General features: G+C 46.9%; 1 long non-coding RNA gene across 1 annotated transcript; it reads right to left on the bottom strand.

Moving 5' to 3' along the window:
* Window positions 1-1,015: 1,015 nt before the first annotated feature.
* On the bottom strand, window positions 1,016-2,305 carry LOC114621835. The gene is made up of 3 exons (XR_003711480.1): window positions 2,268-2,305; window positions 1,733-1,854; window positions 1,016-1,139 (listed from the first exon to the last, which is right to left on the bottom strand). It is a non-coding gene; the product is annotated as an uncharacterized LOC114621835 (long non-coding RNA).
* Between the last annotated feature and the right edge of the window lie 5,717 nt (window positions 2,306-8,022).

The following is an 8,022-nucleotide window of genomic DNA, read 5'->3' as shown; positions in this document are numbered from 1 at the left end:
CCTTGTTCGACTCCAAGTTTCCACTTGAAGAATGGGTGTACCTCTTCTGACTGGGCCCCTCCACCTTAGGAGGCCTGGTTTTGGATCTAGCACAGGAAAGGTGACCTTGAGAACAGGAGACTTCAGAAATTAAGGGAGATATTTAAATAAATAATAGCGCCCTGTGCGGCCGCTGGGACAGTACTTGACTAGCATGTACAAAGCCTGGGGTTCGGCCTACTGCGTGGTATGAGGTAATCTGGAACAAACAGAGGCTTCGTGTTGCCCCGAGTAGCCGAGTAGCTGAGAAATGGGGAAGCAGGCGAGCAGGAGTCAAACGGAGATTTAACAAAGGGAACAGGCTAGGAATCGGTGTAACTGGAACCTTGAGTTTCCTTAAGAATGTGAGAAGAATTTTGCAGGGGGGGGGATGTTTATCTTATAACAAATCTAAAGAAAAACTGACTGACAAGCAGGAATGGAAATGTCACTGGGTTCCCAGCAGAAATGAGCTCATAAGCTAACAGGGGCAGGATGCGCTCCAACTCTTAAATGTATTTTTAAAGGCCCCTTTAGGTTTTTAAATTGGCTCCAGGAAGAAGCCAGGCCCTTCTCCCAGGGGAGGTATCTTTGCAAACATGAATAGAGGAGTCTAGAGGCTTGCTGTGTCCAATGGGGTAGCAGGTGCTGAAGGCAAGGGGCCAAGCAGAACGGTTCTGTTCCTAGCGGACTCAGTGACAAATTCTGCCAAATTCTGAGGTCAAATGTTTGGAATTTGAGAAACTCCCTCTAGGCCCCTGTTTATTCTATTTTCCTTGACACTAAGTCTACGTGAGAGATGTCACCAACAGAGCTCACAAAGCATCTCCAAGGTCTTTGACTGGCAAACTTGGGAACCAAAAACCAGCATGATGTGTGAGTTTGAGCCATAGTAAAGCCTGCAGTTAAGCAGCTGAAGACATTGCCCACTGCAAGCAGGAGGCTGGGCGTCTCAGGGGAAGGGGACCAGCTTCCTGAGACCAAATATGGTGGGTTTGTTTGTTTGCATGTTTATTATATCATAAGCTCAAACCATAAGTTAATAACTTGCAAGCATAAAATGAGCTTCAAACATTAGAATTGGGCCAGGTGAGGTGATCCATGCCAACAGTTTCAGTACTCTGTAAATGGAAAAGGGAGGATGGTGAGTTCAAGGCTAGCCTGGACTATAAAATAATGAATTTGAGGCTAGCCTGGACTACATGGTAAGACTCTTGTCTCAAGAGGAAGAAAGAAAGAGAGAAGGAGAAGAAGGAAGAGGAGCAGGATGAGGAAGAGGAAGAGGAAGAAGAGAAGGAAGAGGGGGAAGAGGAGGAGGTGAGAGGAGAATGACACCATCGAATATATCTCCATGATAGAACATTTGACTAGCATGTTTTGGGATACAACCCAGCACTCTTTGTGTGTGTGTGTGTGTGTGTGTGTGTGTGTGAGAGAGAGAGAGAGAGAGAGAGAGAGAGAGGCAGACAGACAGACAGACAGAGACAGAGAGATAACAAGCCCAGGAAAACTAGCTTCCCCAGGCATCACTCAAGCTCCAAGTCTCAAAGAAATGTCACCTGTCAAGACTATATCAAATGCAGAGACCCAGAAAGATGTTGCCTCCCTCCGCTCCCAGCGAGGACATCAAGGGCATTGGTGAGCCTGGACCCTGGAGTCAAGGGACTGGTCTGGAGCATCTCTTACAGGTGCTGTCATTTCAGGAGACTCTTACCTCCCTCCTGCAGAGCCCACAGCTTCCACTCCATTTCACGTCTGTTCCCAAAGCCTCTTCTCTTTGCTCTGGGCCACCTTTGTCACTGAGCATTAGGAAAACAGCTGGACAAGGTGATGCTCCTTGGAAGGTAGAGATGGGAAAAATCAGGGGTTCAAGGGCATCGTCAGCTACATAGTGGGTTTAAGCGTATGGCTTGGGCCTGTAGGGGTAATATATAGAAATTGGCATCCAGTCAGGCTTTTTTCTGGGCAGCCGCCATGTTCCCACTGCTCCTTGGCTCTGACCCTGGTTCTGGCTAGCTAGATGCGCAGGCCCTGACAACCACGAGACACCAGCATGGGGGATGGCTCGCCGATCTACCACTCTGCATCCACAAAGCTTGGCTAAACCCCAGACAATATCTGTCATTCTCACAGTACCAGTAGAATGAAGACTCTTAAAGCTTAAAATGATTATCTAAAGGATTTACATATTTAGAAATGCTCAATTAACAAGATGCCCACACAGTTAGAGTTGATACCCAGTATCTAACCTTTTGATAGAAGTTGCTACCCAGGACAGCTTTCGACCCATCTGTGGTTCTCCATGGTCCATAGCCTCCTTCTTCTCCTCCCCTTCCTCTTTTTCTTCCTTCCCCTTCCTCTTTTTCTCCCCTCCCCTTCCTCTCTTTCTCTCCCAGCTCCACCTCCTCTTCTACTGCCTAATCACAAAGCTCCACTGCGAATACAATGTAGCAGAATAAGTATCCTACTACATGGGCCACGTGAGATTTCACACACACTCCCCAAAGTCCAGAGTATTTGCTACAAGTAATTGGTCAGCTTCTCATTGACTCTTCCTTTGTTTCCTGTTACTAAATCTTCAAGGTCCTTCTCCATTGCCCTCTCTGGGGTGGTAAGCCTTGCTCCCTTGAAAGCTACTGGGGACAGTCATAGTCGGGCCACTCCAGACCACACATCATCTGGAGGTCAGGGTTTCCTGTGAAGGGCCCTGAATAGAGGTGGCCTTTTCTTTCAAGGTTTGCACTTTGCCTACTACAGGACACCCAGGCAGGGTGCCCTAACACTAGGGGAAAAGTGTGAATGTGACTGAGCTCAGAGGGTGGCTTTTGTTTGGTTTTGTTTGTTTATTTCTTACATCCTGCTTTTCCTTTTGGTGTTCTGGGTCAAGTTCTTTTTTTTTTTTTTTTAAAGATTTATTTATTTTATGTATATGAGTACACTGTCGCTGTCTTCAGACACATCAGAAGAGGTCATCAGATCTCATTACAGATGGTTGTGAGCCACCACATGGTTGCTGGGAATTGAACTCAGGACCTCTGGTAGAGCAGTCAGTGCTCTTAACCTCTGAGCCATCTCTCCAGCCCCTAGGTTAAGTTCTTATATGAAACCTAGGCTAGTCTTGGACTCCTGTTTCACCCATTTCAGCCGCCAAGCACTCGGAATGCAAGGGAGTTCCACCACAGCCTGCCTCGTTTTGGTTTTTTGAGAGAGAGGTAAGCCTAGTCAAAGTTGTCACCAAGCAACTTAGATTTGAAACTATTATAATTATTATTAAAAAAAATAAAATAAAACCTAGCAAATCTTTCAGTGACGGAAGTCGCTTGTAGCCTGTTAGGGGAGACACTGCCATAGCCATTAGGGCCGTCACTACAAAAGGCAGTTTTTAATATTACCAGTAGTTGCCTGTAAGGATCTGTGACCTCATAAATATATACAATTACTGTGTGTACATTGAAAACAAAAACGGTAGTGGTATATGAATGACTATAATGCCAGTAATGGAAGAGTCTGAGGCAAGAGAATAAAGTGCTAGAGGGTAGACCATGCTGCTGTCTCATAATACTAATCTCAAGTAGACAGACAGTAAGAGCACTCACATAGAGAAACCACAGGGCTCGCTGGAGGAGTCATATCATATGTCATAAAGCCGACTTATTGTCTGGTCAAGACTTGAACAGAGAACTATCACAGTCACCTGATGTTACAGAATCAGAAGAGACAGTTTGAGCAGAGTAAGTGGGTCTTGTAGAATCTAGAGTTTTTCTTCAGGACCAGGTGTAGCAGGAGAGACAGAGAAAGAGTGTGTGTGTGTGTGTGTGTGTGTGTGTGTGTGTGGGGGTATGTAGGAGGGAGAGAGAGAGAGAGAGAGAGAGAGAGAGAGAGAGAGAGGAAGGGAGGGAGACAGACAGACACAGAGACAGAGAAAGACAGAGAAAGATAGAGACAGAGACAGAGAGGGAGACAAAAAGAGAGACAGAGACAAAGTGTTTGTGTGTGTCTGTGTGTGTGAGAGAGAGTGAGAAAAACAGAGACAGACAGAGACAGAGAGATGAGCTAGAGAGGGATAGACCCTGTGCCTCCCCAGAGCTCTCCCTCACGTAGGGCCCTGAGTTTTCCTTGCTCTATTAGTGGAACTCATGGCTAGAGGGTATATAAGATCACCCCACAGCCATTTCCCTTCTCTCCTAACCAAACAATTTCCCAGCCTGTCTTTCTGAGACCTCCAAGGGATGATCACGTTGTCAGACCCAAATAAAACCAAAGACTCCCAGGGGAGACTCCCAGGGCTGACACACCTCGCTTCCATTGGATTGCACATCACCAGGAACATACATGGCTGCCCTCTGAGGCCACTGAGGATTTCATTCTGTGTAGTGATCAATCACTCAGAATTTGGGCCTCTTGTCCCATGTAGCTGGGGCCAAGGGGCCAAGAACTGAGATATTTGTTTCTGGAGACCTGAACCTCTCATCTGTCCTCACAAGGAGATCTTGAGATCATGATAACTGCTGGCTAAACAGATGACGGTAAGAGACAATTCTCCTTTTCATGCATGAAAAACCATAAAAGAAACCACCTCTTTTTAAAGGAGGTTCTGGCCATTAGTCTGATCCTTAGAACATAGCTCATTTACCAATTCTTTGCTAAAACAAAGCAAGAGATGGCACCACCATCTATTTGGCCTCTCTTGTCTGACACTGTTATCTGTCGCACCTCAGGTGAAGAGGAAAAGGAGAGCAGGACTCCTCTATGCACACTGCCAGGAAATGTCTTAGTCGCTGACATCCTTGCAAATGTGGGCTAATAAAGCCACCAGGAGGTGTTTTGGAAGGGCCAGGTCTGTGGGTTGAGGGGGCTCTGGGGAACCCTCCTGTTGGGCATGTATGCACTTTTGGTATGCAGGCTCCTGAGAACAAAGGCACTATGATGGAGGCCGGCAAAGCTCCGTGTGGGAGTGAGTTGCCTAACAGCACTGTACCTAAATAAAGAAGGCCACCGTGTGCTTGTGACTGTGTCACAGAACCAATAGTCTGTATTTTCACCAGGCAGAGGGAGGACAGGGGTGGATACAGACTCTGCTGTCACATTAGGGACAACTTCCAGAAGAGCTTGCATGAGTCATCCAGTATACAGGCACACTTGCAATGATTTAAATATGGGTGCTGGGGGTGGCCAGATGTCAGCTTGCAAAAACTGAAATGTTAGGTACAGAGTTGTTGGACCCCAGGTGTCTAATCCTGTCCTCTAGTGTGGATTTGTAAAGTATTTATTTTTGCTTTGTGTGTGTGTGTGTGTGTGTGTGTGTACATAAAGGTCAGAGGACAACCTTGGGTATCAGTCCTTGTCTTCTATCTTGTTTCAAAGTAGGGTCTCTCTTATTTTATCCACCGTTCTGTGTTCTCCAGGCTAGCTGGCCTGCGAGATTTCCTGGGATATCCCTGTCTCCACCCCCCATCTTTCCCCAGGACAGGGGCATGTTACTATTTCTGTTTTGACCTGGGTCCCAGGCATCAGAAAGAACTCAAGTTGTTAGGCTTGTGGGACAAATGTTTGGCCTGCTAGACCATCTCCTGAGTTCCTTTATTACAGATTCTTCTAGTCCCTTCTATGTGAAACCTTCAGCAATTTACCTAAAGATGAGCTATTACTAATTCTAAAAGAAGAGAAGGAAGAGGAGGAGAGGAAGACAGAGAAGAAGAAAAAGAAGGAGAAGGAGGAGAGGAAGACAGAGAAGAAGAAAAAGAAGGAGGAGGAGAAGAAGAAAAAGAAAGAGGAGGAGGAGGAGGAGGAGGAGGAGGAGGAGGAGGAGGAGGAGGAAGAGGAGGAAGAGGAAGCAACCAACCAAAAACCAAAATCCGTATTATTTTAGGGGTGTGGCTAATGTAAGTAGCTAATGAAAAAAAAAAACAGGTCAGGTAATTGGATATGGCCACAAATGTAACCACAGATGTAACCAGATCTATTATAGCATCAAATTGGGAATCTAAATGTCCTCCCAGTGCCCATGTTCTGACTGCTTGGTCCAGTGCAGCACTATTTGGAGGTGGTAGAATCTTAAAGAGGTAGTAAGTAAAGCCTCGGAGAAGGAAGTTAGGCCATTAGGGTGTACCTGTGAGTGGAACATGGACCCCATTCCCTTCCTGTTTCTCTTTGATTCCCAACTGCCATGGGATAAAGAGACCTCTCTGCGACACGCCCCACGGGATATACAGTGCTGCTACAGGCCCTCGCACAATGAGGCTAAGTGACCACAGATCAGAAGCTCAGAAACTGAGCAAACCAACCTTCCCTCTTGTTAAGTTGTCTATCTCAGGTGTTTTGCAAGAGTGACAGAAATCCAGCAAGCACAGAATTCTGCTCACAGCTGTTTTAACTTTTTAAAACCAAGCTTTTTGGCTCCGGGTGGCAGAGGGAATTTGTGTTTATAGCTGGTATTCGGAGCAAAGATTTGGAGCCCAGCCCACCCCTCCCCAACCCCCTCGCCTACTCCTTGTTTGGCACCTGTTTTTGAGGCAGGATACAGCAGTAGGAGGGGAATTGATTTGACAGTGCCAGTTCTAACTCACAGATACAGGGAAGAACTATGTGGGACGCTCAGAAGGCCCTGGGGTGTTTGATTTTTCAGTACCAGGATGGACAACAGGAACCTCACGCAGAAGAACTGAGCCACGGGGGCAAGGCTACAGAACCAAATTCTCCCCAGTCTTTGGAATTACAGATTCCAAGCCTTCAAGAAAGAACAAGCGAGTGAGGATGGAAGTCCTCCCTTCCCCCATGTGAGGGCTGATCACATGTGAGGGGCCACAGCTATGGGAGTCTGGATTCCTTATAATGTGGTGCTTCATCCATATTAAGTATCTTACTGTGATATAAAAATCTAAACTCTATCAACTAATCAAACCACAGATGTTTTGTATAGTTTTTTGCTGTCAATAAAATACCCTGTTCTGAAGACATTGTCTTTTTGTGTCGAGCTGGGTTAGCAGTCAGAAATAAATGTATGGAAGTGAGTCTGATGGCTCAGGCCTATGATCCCAGGTACTGGGGATGCTGAGGCAGAGGGATTGCAAGTTCAAGGGCAATGCAGATATTGCAAAGGGCTAGAGTTTCAGCTCAGTGGTGGGCAGGACCTGCTTAGCTTGTGTGAGGCCAAGCATCTGAGATCAGGTCCATGCTGGCAAAGCAGCAGGCAGCAGGCATTATGGACATGTCCCAAAGACTTTCAACATTGATACTGAAGGTCAGTATGGGTAGGACCACAAATGAAGGTGAACTTAGACAATGAAAATGATTGCCAGACAGTTATGCTAGGTCTGTAAGCATGGCAGAGTATCATTAATAGTGTCAGGGATTGGTTATTGACCATGGGATGGGTCTTAAGTTGGGCCAGTCATTGGTTGGCCATTCCCTCAGTCTTTGTTCCTACACTTCTTGTAGGCAGGACAAATTTTGGGTTGAAGGTTTTGAGGGTGGGTTGGTGTCCTCATGCCTTCATGGGGAGTCCTGCCTGGCTACAGGAGGTAGACACTTCTGGCTTCCTATCTCCCACTGCTAGGAGTCTCAGCTAGAGTCACCCTCATAGAGTCCCTCGAGCCTCCCCCATCCCAGATCTCTGGCTTGTCCTAGAGAGTTCCTCTCTGCTCCAGCAGCTAACCAAAACAGATGCAGAGACCCATAGCCAAACCTTAGATGGAACTCTGGGAGTCTTGTGGAAGAGTTGAGGGAAGGATTGAGGGACCCAGAGGGGTTAGGGACTCCACAAGAAGACCAACAGAGTCAACTAACGTGGACCCTTGGGGGCTCCCAGAGACTGAACCATCAACCAAAGAGCATACATGGGCTGGACCTAGGCCCCTTGCACCTATGTAGCAGATGTGCAGCTCTGTCTTCATGCGGGTCCCCCAACAACTGGAGCGAGGACTGTCCCTGACTCTATTGCTTGCCTCTGGATCCTGTTCCCCTAACTGGGCTGCCTTGTCTGGCTTCAGCAGGAAAGGATGCAGT

This window comes from Grammomys surdaster, unplaced genomic scaffold, assembly GCF_004785775.1.
Source record: "Grammomys surdaster isolate TR1022 unplaced genomic scaffold, NIH_TR_1.0 185, whole genome shotgun sequence".
NCBI classification, from domain to species: Eukaryota; Metazoa; Chordata; class Mammalia; order Rodentia; family Muridae; genus Grammomys; species Grammomys surdaster.
This window is presented reverse-complemented; position numbering and strand designations above follow the sequence as displayed.